Raw genomic sequence first — 12,594 nt, 5'->3', positions numbered from 1 at the left:
CTGGGAAATGTTGGCATCATGGGCCACATGTACCTAGTGACCAGGTTATGGGACAATCTTGACAAGCAGAGACTCTGTTCTCAAACCACCTGTGGACACAAGAGGCAGTTGTATTTCCTGGTAAATGAAATCAACCTAAGGATAAACTGATAATAATGCATATCATAGATGCCAAAGTTTGCATTTACTGATACACATGTCCAGGATGTGCTCTCAAGTGACATGCTGGGTGCCTGGCCAAGCTGCCACATGAGCATAACAATTCACTTGCATAAGCCATATAGTGTTTAAAGACCAGAAGATTAATTAAAGGTTAAATATGAACAACAAGTGTTCATTGCTGCATTGTATTAACATTTTTATTTTTATTTTTTGGTACCGGGGGTTGAACTCAGGAATGCTTTATCACTGAGTTATATCCTCAGCCATTTTTATTTTTTATTTTGAGACAGGATCTTTCCTTAGTTGCTTAGAGCCTTGCTAAATTGCTGAGGCTGGCCTGGACCCTGTGACCCTCCTGTCTCAGCCTCCCGAGCTGCTGAGATTATAGATGTGCACCACCACATCCAGCTGTATTAACTCTTAAAAGGGCTATGTTCTTCTATTGTTTAATCTTTAAACTGAACATTATAACACACAGTAAACTAAACATTTCGACATATCAGGAATTGCCTGCTTTATGTCAAAGTGGATGACCATCATGGTTTCCAAAGAGGGTGAGATTAGAATGCTCATTGCAATCACAATTCACTGCTTTAGTGAAATAATGACATCATCTTATAATGGATTAGAAAAATACATACACATTTCTATCTATGTTGTGTTTATATGTAAGATAATAAAGAAGTTTAATGGAAGAGCTGATTATTACTGGTTTCATTGATTTTTTTTCTTTCTTCCCTCACTGAGCACAGTCTCTGTGCTGAACTCTGCTCTGGGTATTAGGGATTAATAGTGAACAAAGCAGATATGGTCCTTGACCCTCATGGAGATGATCGTTGAGGTGAGAGGACACTGGTGGATGGGGTGATTTGAGAGACAGATAGTGGACATATTCAAGATATGTGCAGTAAGTTGCATCAATAGGCCTAGTGATTTATTAGATGTGGGTGGCAGTGAGGGTGACTGATTCAACAGCTGGATGAGTGGTAACCTATCTGGATGGGAAACTGGAGGACAGGCAGGTGAGTGAGTTACCTACAAGTGAAACACCTGAGTGAAATTATCATAAATCCTCCTCTCCTTTTTATATACCTCATTAAAATAAAGAGCATATCTGAAAGTCCTTTGGGGTCCCCAAAAGAAAATTATCATCTGAGTGAATCCTTTAGTCACACTTTTCTTTGTGTGATTGCAATGAGCATTCTAATCTCACCCTCTTTGGAAACCATGATGGTAATCCACTTTGACATTTAATAGTACGCCATTGGTATGCTTGTCTCTTCCTAGTTATGTATTTTATTGTGAGCATCCTGTGAGTGCAGGTACTATCTTATTCATTTTATCTCCCTCAGTATAATGTAGTGCGTGGCATTTGGTAGGTAATAACAGTTACTTGTTGAGGCAGCTGTATGAACACTGGCTGTAATGAACGTGAGCACACTTGTCTAGACTATTTCTGCTCTTCAGTAGCAGTGCTTATTTCTGTGTGTGACTCCTTTTAGCCAGTGGGCCCTTTCTGTCTTGCCAACTGCTTTTCCAGTCCCGATACACAAAGAAGTTTCAAAAATAATTGCTTGATTTTTTGAAAAGTGGAGGGCAAAGTTACGGAAAATTTCTCAAAGCATTCTGCATATCACACAAGCCAGGAAACAACAGCAAAAGAATGCTGGTGATAAACCTGAAGAGCCATCAAGCTTTAAGAAGGCTTCTTCTTCTTTTTTTTTTTTTCTGGTGGGGAGGGGTACCAGGGATTGAACTCAGGGGCACTCGACCACTGAGCCACATTCCCAGCCCTATTTTGTATTTTATTTAGAGTCAGGGTCTCACTGAGTGGCTTAGTGTCTTGCTTTTGCTGAGGCTGGCTTTGAACTCATGATCCTCCTGCCTCAGCCTCCTGAGCCGTGGAGATACAATCGTGTGCCACCACACCTGGCTAGAAGGCTTCTGAAGAGAGTATTCTTACTTATCCACAGGCTGATCACTTTTAGATGAGCTTGATTCAGTTATTAGACCCTAAAGTTAATTTTCACACATGAAAAATTTGACACATTGGTATTTGAGTTTGATGGATGGTCATTTTTCTTCATTGGTTTTCAACATGTTCCAGGGAGCCTTGGGGCGGGGGTTGTGGAAATTCTGGGCAAGCCACTGGATGGAGTCCCAGCCTATGACTTCTGCTCTTTTCAGGGATGCTCATTTAGATTTCTTCTGTTTGCATGTCCAAAAGATTTCCTTTAAATGGCAAATTCACTGCTGCATAATAATTGTAAAGCTAGTCTCAGATAATATACTTACCATAGGTTGGTGCTAGTATGCTGTTATCTTTGGAAAACAACAATTTGATCTCATTAAAAGTATTAAAATTTTCTGGGCACAGTGTTGCACCCCTGTAATTCGAGTAACTCAGGATGCTGAGGCAGGAGGATTGCAGGTTTGAGGACAACCTGGGCAACTTAAGCGAGACATTAAGCAACTTAGTGAGACCTTGTTTCAAAACAAAAAGTAAAAAGGGCTGGAGATGTAGCTCAGTGGTAAAGTGCTTTCAGGTTCAATTCCCAGTACCAAAAAAAAAAAAAAAAAACCCAAAAAACAAAACTAAACTCTTTATCAGTTCTTATGTAAGGATGTTTGCAACACACATACCTCATTTCTCTAATCATTGCATTTATTATTCTTTTTCTTTAAAAAATGTCTGTTTTATTGTATTTGTTAACCAGTCTATGAACTCCCTGAAAGCAATAACATTAATTTTGTGTCTCTATTGAATTTAGGCAGTGCCTATCATGATAAAATTATACTGAATGAATAAATGGATGGATAGATGGATGGATGGATGGATGAATCACTTGGACTATCAGAAGAGTGACTGTGACACAGTACTAAAACCTGAGACTTGGTAATTGTGTTCTAATCCTGTCTCAGCAATTTTGTTTTTGTAAGACCCTGAATAAATTAATTTTGTATCTCATTATGTTAAACATAAAATTAAAAAATAGAGTGTGTTTTGCAAATTAAGGATAATGAGTCACTGTTTCTTGGGAATAGAGGGTACATGAGTGAAATTAATTACAAAGGCTTATGTTATTATAATTATAATGTTAATTATAAGACATAACTGCTGTTGATGAAACTGGTCCAGAAAAGGGATGTAATATGAGCAGTTGTTTCAAATCTTGTGCCAATATTCTGAGTGGACAAAACTATTATTCATTGCCCAGAGGACTTTAGGCCAAAGTTTCATGCAATACAGACTGTGTTGGACTTCTGCAAATTCAGGAAAAGCAATGACTTACTAGCCAAAGGAGACGTTGAACCAAGGCAAGTTTGAAAAGCAAACACAATTGTAAAAATAAAGTTTTTTATTTCATCCATTGCCACACTGGATGACTATATATATATATATATAAATAAATTTGGTAGAAATTACCAAGTTGCTTTTTTTCAAGGTCTGGTGCTGAAGGAAATTAGAGATGAGTTTATAAATCAAGGGAGACAGGACATGTACATAGAACAAAGGAAGTATTAAGAGCCACAAGGAAAATAGTGTTCAAGTTGTATGGAAATTCATGAGGAGGAGAATCATCTTTCCGTAAGTATTGCTTGGATTACTTATGCCTTGGGTTTTCAAATAAAATAAAACCTTTTATCTTTTCAATACATCCCTTAGCATAAATAAATATGTAGAGAGCATTTCTGGCACAGGCATGCATTCCCTAAGAAGGAAGCCATTTCCATAAACATAAGCCTCTCCTTGCTCATGGTACTCAGCTCCGGTTTGGTTCTGTCCCGGGGCGTAAAGGCACTTGAAGTCCCTTAGCTGCCTCTGAATCTGGGCCAAAACTGGATCATCAGATTGATTGACCTCATTGAACCATGTGTTTTGGATTAAAAATTTCTGTGTGGTGTGTGTTTAGCCAATGAAAATGAAGACTCCCCAGGCCCTACATTCTTTATGATTCCTACACCCACCAGTGTTTTCTGCAATACTGTGAAAATAATATGTCTCTGATAGAGTCGAAAACCACATTTTTACATTGTAGGATACTGTATAATCCAGAAAAGACTAAGAATAAAATTGGTATTTATATTCCCCCTTAAAAACACTTGACCTTTATGTAGACATTTTTAAAATGTAATGTGTTAGTTCAAATTTCCTTAAAAATATACATATAATTATATATAATGTATATATGATTATATTTATATACAAATATAAAAATTTGGAGAAAAAGACATTCATTAATATACAACTTTGTATTTTCTCCTATGAATTTTTATTTTCACCTCCTTACCTTCTGCTCATTCCTGATTCCACCCTAGCCTGGAATCTGTCCTCATTCTGCCACTAAAATGGCTCTCTGAGGATCACCACTGACCTCAGTGGCCCTAAACCCAGGGGTCCCTTGGTCTTACTTTGCTCAGCCATTTGACACAGCCGAGGCCTGCAGCACTCTGCTCCTATTCCGCAGACCCCAGGCACACTGGGTTTGACACAGTTTTTGCACACTGTGTTCTTCTCTGCTTGCACCTTCTATATGTCTGTACCTCCTCCTTGGCATACTCTTCCTCCCTGTTCTGGGAGGAAGTCTGCACCTTGGCCTGGTTAATCCCGTCTCTTCTTTCAGATCTCGACACAAATGTTGCGGAAAGTGAGGTTAGATTACAACAATTCTGCTTCAAAATGCTCACCAAAAAAATAATAATCAATTCTCATTCCCTCTCCCCATTACTCTCTAATTCTTTCATTATCTTCCTCCCTCTATTCGGAAGACAGAGACCATAATCCTCTTCACCATTAAAACCTCATTGTCTGGAATAGTACCTAATGCAGGGTAGATACTAAGAAGGTTTTGTTATTATTGGATGAATTTATAAATAGTTGCAGTCATGGTATACCTATGATTTTATACCCTTCTACACACCAAGTACAGGTCTCCACGTCATTGTGTTATAATTATGACTTTTGTCAAAATTATTCATGGACGGGCTGAGGTTATGGCTCAGTGGTAGAGCACTTGCCTAGCATGTGTGAGACACTGGGTTCGATCCTCAGCACTACATGCAAATAAATGGATAAAATAAAGATTCATCAACATCTAAAAAAATATTTCAAAAAAGTTATTCATGGCCACCTATGCTTAAAATAACTCAGAGGTCCACCATTAGGAGAATGGATTAAAAAATGTGGAATTTTCATTCTATGGAACATCATGTAGCAATATGGTAGGTATTATTTTACAAAACAACATGGATGAACCTTACAAACATGCCATCAAATAAAGCCAGAAAGAGTGTACACACATTGTTTCATTGATACAAATTCTAAAAGCAGGAGTACTGATTTATGATGTCACAAGGGAGGATGCTGGTTATCCTCAGTGGGATGTTGGTGATGGGCCAATCTGAGTATTGGTAAAGTTCTATTTTTTCTTAATTTTGGTACACTTATATGGTGTTTCCACTTAAGATTTTCCTACTTATGTAATACTTCATATGTGGAAATTGGTTCAATTGCCCTTAAAAAGTTTATTTAAAAGTAAAAGAACTAATTTTACTTATAGATCTTTTAGAGACAAGTAGCTCCACAAAGTTTAAAAACAGCATTTTCTTGCTTTTCACTCCCTCACCCTCTCCCTGCAATGTCCATCTCCCTACAGATAATCTCTTTCAACTTTTTAAAAGTGGGTTCTCTTGATTTTGACCTTCATATCTCTAGTTAACATGCTGGGTTTCACATCTTCCTGTTTCAACTTAAAAAAAATTCTCTACTGACCTTCCCAACATGGACAACAGGAATGCAGCTCTTTTTGCTCATTCCCTGTGCCAAGTCCATTATTCCCAACTTTCTCTCTCAGTATTGATTATTGATAATTTTGGTTTGATTAATATTCAATGTTTGGATGATTTTAACATGGGCTGTTTATAGCCCAGCTATGTATTAAACTAGACCACTTCTCTTTTTTCTTGTGGTATCTTTTCTCTTTTGTTTGCTGGTTTTTTAGAGAATTTCAATTGCCCTACTAGTTGTTTAAATTGTCCTTGAAGACAATATTATCTTGTTTTATTTTATTTTATTTTTTATTTAATACATGACAACAGTGGAATGCATGACAACCCTTATTACGCATATACAGCACAGTTTTTCATATCTCTGTATATAAAGTATGTTCACACCAAATTATGCCATTATAAATTTACTCTTTTTTTTGCATTACAATTCTTAAAACACATATATACCACAATTTTTCATATCTCTGTTTGTATATAAAGTATGTTGGCACCAAATTCAAATCTTCATACATGTATTTTGTATAATGATGACCATCACATTCCACCATCCTTGCTAATCCCCTTCCCCCTCCCTTTCCCCCCAAAAAAATCTCTTCCAGAATCTCGTGATTGCTCTAGCCTGGGATGGCCTCTCTATCTGGTTCAAAGTTTTTTTTGTTTGTTTGTTTTTTTGGTATAGGGGATTGACCCTAGAGGGTTTAATCATTGAACTACATCCCCAGCATTCCTCCTTTTATTTTGAGAGAGGGCCTCCCTAAGTTGTTGAGGCTGGACTCAAACTTGTGATCCTCCTGCCTTAGCCTCCTGACTCTCTGGGATTATAGGTATGCACCCAGTGGTTCAAAGCTCTTATCCTGAGATGTCCCTTCAAAATTATTCCAGGGATCACTTCAGTTTGTTTTGTGTTAATGTTTTGTACATTCCATGTAGAAAAATTTTCTTTTCCTGGTTTATGTCTTTGGTTTTAATAGAGGGCATCCTTTAATAGCTTTCTGAGAAAGGATACATGAGAAGTAAAAATGTCAAGGACTTCCATATAGGAAAATGTTTTAATTCTAACTCTATTAATGGTTTGGCTTGGTATAGAATTCTATTTTTAATTTCCATTCAAAATTTTGAAGACTTTTTCCTTGCCATATAATTTTCTACATAAATAAATTTTCAGAAGTCCACAGCTACACTTATTTATTTATTTTGTATATGAGAGTTGTTTACTCTTGTAGAAGCTCTTCTATATATCCATTGATCTGAAATTTCAAATTCCTGTGTTTTGCTATGTATCTAATTTCACCTAATATAACAGTCTCTGAGCAAACATAATCTTTTTTTTTTAAATTTTTTATTGTTGGCTGTTCAAAACATTACATAGTTCTTGATATATCATATTTCACACTTTGATTCAAGTGGGTTATGAGCTCCCATTTTTACCCCATATACAGATTGCAGAATCACATTAGTTACACATCCATTGATTTACATATTGCCATACTCGTGTCTGTTGTGTTCTGCTGCCTTTCCTATCCTCTACTATCCCCCCTCCCCTCCCCTCCCCTCCCCTCTTCTCTCTCTGCCCCCTCTACTGACATTCATTTGTCCCCCTTGTATTATTTTTCCCTTTCCCCTCACTTCCTCTTGTATGTACTTTTGTATAACTCTGAGGGTCTCCTTCCATTTCCATGCAATTTCCCTTCTCTCTCCCTTTCCCTCCCACCTCTCATCCCTGTTTAATGTTAATCTTCTTCTCATGCTCTTCGACCCTACTCTGTTCTTAGTTACTCTCCTTATATCAAAGAAGACATTTGGCATTTGTTTTTTAGGGATTGGCTAGCTTCACTTAGCATAATCTGCTCTAATGCCATCCATTTCCCTGTAAATTCTATGATTTTGTCATTTTTTAATGCAGAGTAATACTCCATTGTGTATAAATGCCACATTTTTTTTATCCATTCATCTATTGAAGGGCATCTAGGTTGGTTCCACAGTCTTGCTATTGTGAATTGTGCTGCTATGAACATCGATGTAGCAGTGTCCCTGTAGCATGCTCTTTTTAGGTCTTTAGGGAATAGAACGAGAAGGGGAATAGCTGGGTCAAATGGTGGCTCCATTCCCAGCTTTCCAAGAAATCTCCATACTGCTTTCCAAATTGGCTGCACCAATTTGCAGTCCCACCAGCAATGTACAAGTGTACCCTTTTCCCCACATCCTCGCCAGCACTTGTTGTTGTTTGACTTCATAATGGCTGCCAATCTAACTGGAGTGAGATGGTATCTTAGGGTGGTTTTGATTTGCATTTCTCTGACTGCTAGAGATGGTGAGCATTTTTTCATGTACTTGTTGATTGATTGTATGTCCTCCTCTGAGAAGTGTCTGTTCAGGTCCTTGGCCCATTTGTTGATTGGGTTGTTTGTTCTCTTATTGTCTAATTTTTTGAGTTCTTTGTATACTCTGGATATTAGGGCTCTATCTGAAGTGTGAGGAGTAAAGATTTGTTCCCAGGATGTAGGCTCTCTATTTACCTCTCTTATTGTTTCTTTTGCTGAGAAAAAACTTTTAGTTTGAGTAAGTCCCATTTGTTGATTCTAGTTATTAACTTTTGTGCTATGGGTGTCCTATTGAGGAATTTGGAACCCGACCCCACAGTATGTAGATCGTAGCCAACTTTTTCTTCTATCAGACGGCGTGTCTCTGATTTGATATCAAGCTCCTTGATCCATTTTGAATTAACTTTTGTGCATGGCGAGAGAAAGGGATTCAGTTTCATTTTGTTGCATATGGATTTCCAGTTTTCCCAGCACCATTTGTTGAAGAGAGCAAACATAATCTTGAAATTCAACCCTTTCAGCTCTGGGAAATGTTCTTGAATTCTTTTGTTAATAATTCCTCTCCTCTGCTCTCTTTTCTGTTCTCTTTTACTGAACTCCTACTATTAGCTCTCCTAGATTATTCTCTCATTTTCTTATGATTAATCTCCAATTTCTGGTTTCTTTTCATAGTTGTTATATTTGCTTATCTCTCTGGAGATATCAATGATTTTTTTTTCTTTCTCAATGTATAGTCTTTGTTTTCTACATTGCTTTTTATTGGTTACTAGTTTTGGTCTTAGTCTTACAAACTAATGGGTTTGCTCAGATGTCTGGTAATAGTGATCATACCTGAGCAAGTTTGGTCATAGCTGAGTGATTGAAAACTCTGAGTATGTGGGTGTGGCTTCTTGATTATGGCTAGGTGACCCAACACCTGTTTTTCTGGAACTGTCCCAGTTTTAGTACCGAAAGTCTCATGTACCAGGAAATCCCTTAGTCCTGGGCTGAAGGCCCCCACAGTTGTGATACCTCTATAGGGCAAACTGTCTAAAATTTTCATTTGGGGACCCAATGTCAAGGCCTTTAGTGATTTTTCTCTTTAGCTATCGGATTCCTCAGAAACTATTATTCCAATTTTCTACCTGGTGGTCCAAACCTTGCCTATGAAAATTCTTGGGGAGTATGGCAAGATTCTCAACTTCCAATATAAAAATGTCCTCCTAATCCCACTTCAAGTAGGGCTGTTTTTTCTCATTTACACTATTTATTGAATGATTGTCATGTGCCAGACACAGTTTTAAGCAATGGGGAGGCAGGAGTGAATGAAACATAAAAATTCCTGACTTTGTGTAAGCATGTAGGAGGGCTGGACAGTGGATAGATGACAGGTGGGTAGGAAGGTGGATATATAGAGCCATAGATAGAGGTGAATGGATATTAAATAAATATGGCTTGTCAGAAAGTGACAAATGGTTGAAAAAAACAGAATGGGGGTAAAGAAGGACAGAACTGGGGTGTTAATGAGTAGCCCCTGGGTGGCTCCATTCCTGCCCTTGGTCACTCCACCTTTTGGGCAGGATGGGAGGAGGCCACATGAGAAAAGCTATAAAAGGGGCAGGACACCTCCAATACCTGGAGCACCAGCTCTGGACCCTCTCCCTCCCAAAGAGTCAGTCTCTCTCTCTCTCTCTCTCTCTCTCCCTCTCTCCCTCTCTCTCTCTCTCTCACCCCCCCCATCCCTTAAATAAAACTTTTTGCTCTTCTCAGCATTCCTTTGGTGTTCAATCTTCAACAACAGGGGAATGGGATGGAATCCTGATTTTCAAGACAGGTTTCACTTGTGGCTTTAAGCATTTAAAAAAATCTTCCCACTATCATTTAGGGAGGGAATAATAATAGAAGCAAATATCCAATCTACATTATTTACATAGGAGCTATGATTCTATTTTTAATGGTATAAAGTGTTCAACAGCTTGAATATATCTCATTTTCTCAACTGTTCTCAGTGTTGAAATATTTGGGTTTCTTCCAATGACATACAACATTGTGCTATAAATCTTGCATATATCATTGCCCATGATCAGGAATTTTCTGAATGCTGTGGATTGATACCCAGAAATGAGATAACTTTGTAAAAAAATTTCAGCATTTGATACAATATAAGGCAGCATGGATAGTTCAAGTATAGTCTTTGGAATCAGAACTAGTATGCTTTTGTTTGGAGCCCTGCTCTGCCATTTACTAGCTGTGTGACCTTGGGCAAGTCTTCATACAGTGTTCCAGTTTCCTCATCTGTCAAGTAGGAATGATAATAGTAGTGTTGCAGAGGGGAGAAGTGTGGGTTACATCATGCAGAGGGACTATCACACAATAAATTAGCTGATTCCACTATCATCACCAACATAATTTTCAAGTTACTGTCAAGTTTTTTTTAAAAGACATCAACTTCAATGTCATCAGCAACTTATGAGGGTCCCTGTATAAACACTGCTTTGCTAACCAAACTTAGTCACTTATTTTCAGTGTCTCTCAACACTCCATTAGATGCCCCTTTGATTTCTGCAATAAAAAAAACTTGGAATATGGGACCTCACTGTTAATGTTCCAGCCTATAAAAGGAACATTTTAGCAAATTGTTGGCAATTTCTTATATAAGGACACAAATGGTGGAGTCGCATCATATGTGAATTCCAGTTGAGCAATCCACCTTTTCTGGAAACTGGGATGTGAGGTGCATGAGCAAGAAGGAAAGAACTACATTTAAACCTACAGTGATTCTTTCCCACCATTTCACCCAATGAAACTATGTGACTTTTGGAGGGAAAATCAAACCTGCTTTTCTAGACCTGGTCTGTTTTAGTGTGCTTAGTGTGGGAATATCTTGTGCAGATTGCGATTCTGGATTTGAGCATGGTTTCGTAACTCATGCCCTGTAAATCCAAGACAACATTCAGCCAGTTGCCATATTGAGAGTTGTTGCATCTGCATTTATAATTCACGTTCATGGATAATTATGATCCTGCTTTCAAATCCCAATGTTCATAGACAACAATGATGGCATCAAGCTTGGTTTGAGATTGAATTTAATAGTATCCTCCAACTTATTTTCTCTTGAGCCTTGTAAATGTTATTATTAGTTAAATAATTTTATCTGATACTACACATAGTGCTTCTTCTAATCAGAACAACTTTCCTTCTTTGTTTTCCTGGAAAATTCAGACATATCCTTCAATGCTAAGCTTAAACTTGAAGCCCTCCCAGGTTCCTGTCAACACATTAAGGCTTGTGTCTAGGGCATGGTCATATGAATCCTCTATGTAGCAATTGTCAGGTTGAGTTGGAATTGGCACATCTCTTTTCCGTGTAGACTGTGAGCTCCTCTAGGGCAGAGACTGTGTATTATTAATACCAGTGCCTAGTAAAATTCATAATAGATGAAAAATGAGGTAGAGAGAGAACTGTGGTATAAATATACGTCATAATACCTAAGGGAAGTGTTTAAGAATGAAAACTAGTCAATAAGAGTAATAAAAGCCATTAGTTATTAAAGACCTACAATATGTAGCTTTATATATGTTATAATACTTCTTAAATATCCCTTATACATCACTTTACCTATTTTACAGAAGAAAATTTGGGGTCAGAGAAGTTAAATAATTTGCCCAGGGTCCAGTGGCTTGTAAGAAGAGAACAAGGATTTGAACTGTTTGTGTATTTCCACTCTTTTCTGCTTTCCTGATTCAACTGTGCCAGAGGTAGAGAAGAGATCAAGTGAGATGATTAAAAAGCATCCACTGAATTTAGCTATTGGAAGGTTATTGGGAACTCTACGGATTTCAAGGTGGGTACATCCCTATGTGTCCAGCTTTATTTCTAACCCTGGTAACAAAAGTCCTGACCATAGAATGTGTTGTTGGAACACACCTCTTCATTAACAGAAGTGCCACTGAGTATCCTTCAAGAGATCACCATGGCTTTAAAATAAAGTCCAAGTTCCCCATAGAGGAGTGGGCTACAGTGTAGTCAAGGGGACCCACCTGGGGCTCATTCTCATTTAGAAGACATGTCCTCACATTAGGCTAGGTCTGACCTCTGGAGCCAGGCTCCTGAACAGAAACTTTTGGTGTGGGAAGACTGGGGGACATATGTGTCATCTTTGAGATGAGCTCCTCAGAATTGATCACAGCAGGAAAAGCTGAACTCTGAGCTGGTGAAAATGCATCTATTTGCGTAGCATTGGGACAATGACTAAAGTCCACTCATTTGCTGGATTAAAACATTATGCTGATGTGGTGCTAAATGGAGGCTTGCTGAGTGTGAGTCATAATGACAAACCACT

The sequence above is a fragment of the Marmota flaviventris genome, chromosome 4 (genome assembly GCF_047511675.1).
Source record: "Marmota flaviventris isolate mMarFla1 chromosome 4, mMarFla1.hap1, whole genome shotgun sequence".
NCBI lineage: Eukaryota > Metazoa > Chordata > Mammalia > Rodentia > Sciuridae > Marmota > Marmota flaviventris.
This window is presented reverse-complemented; position numbering follows the sequence as displayed.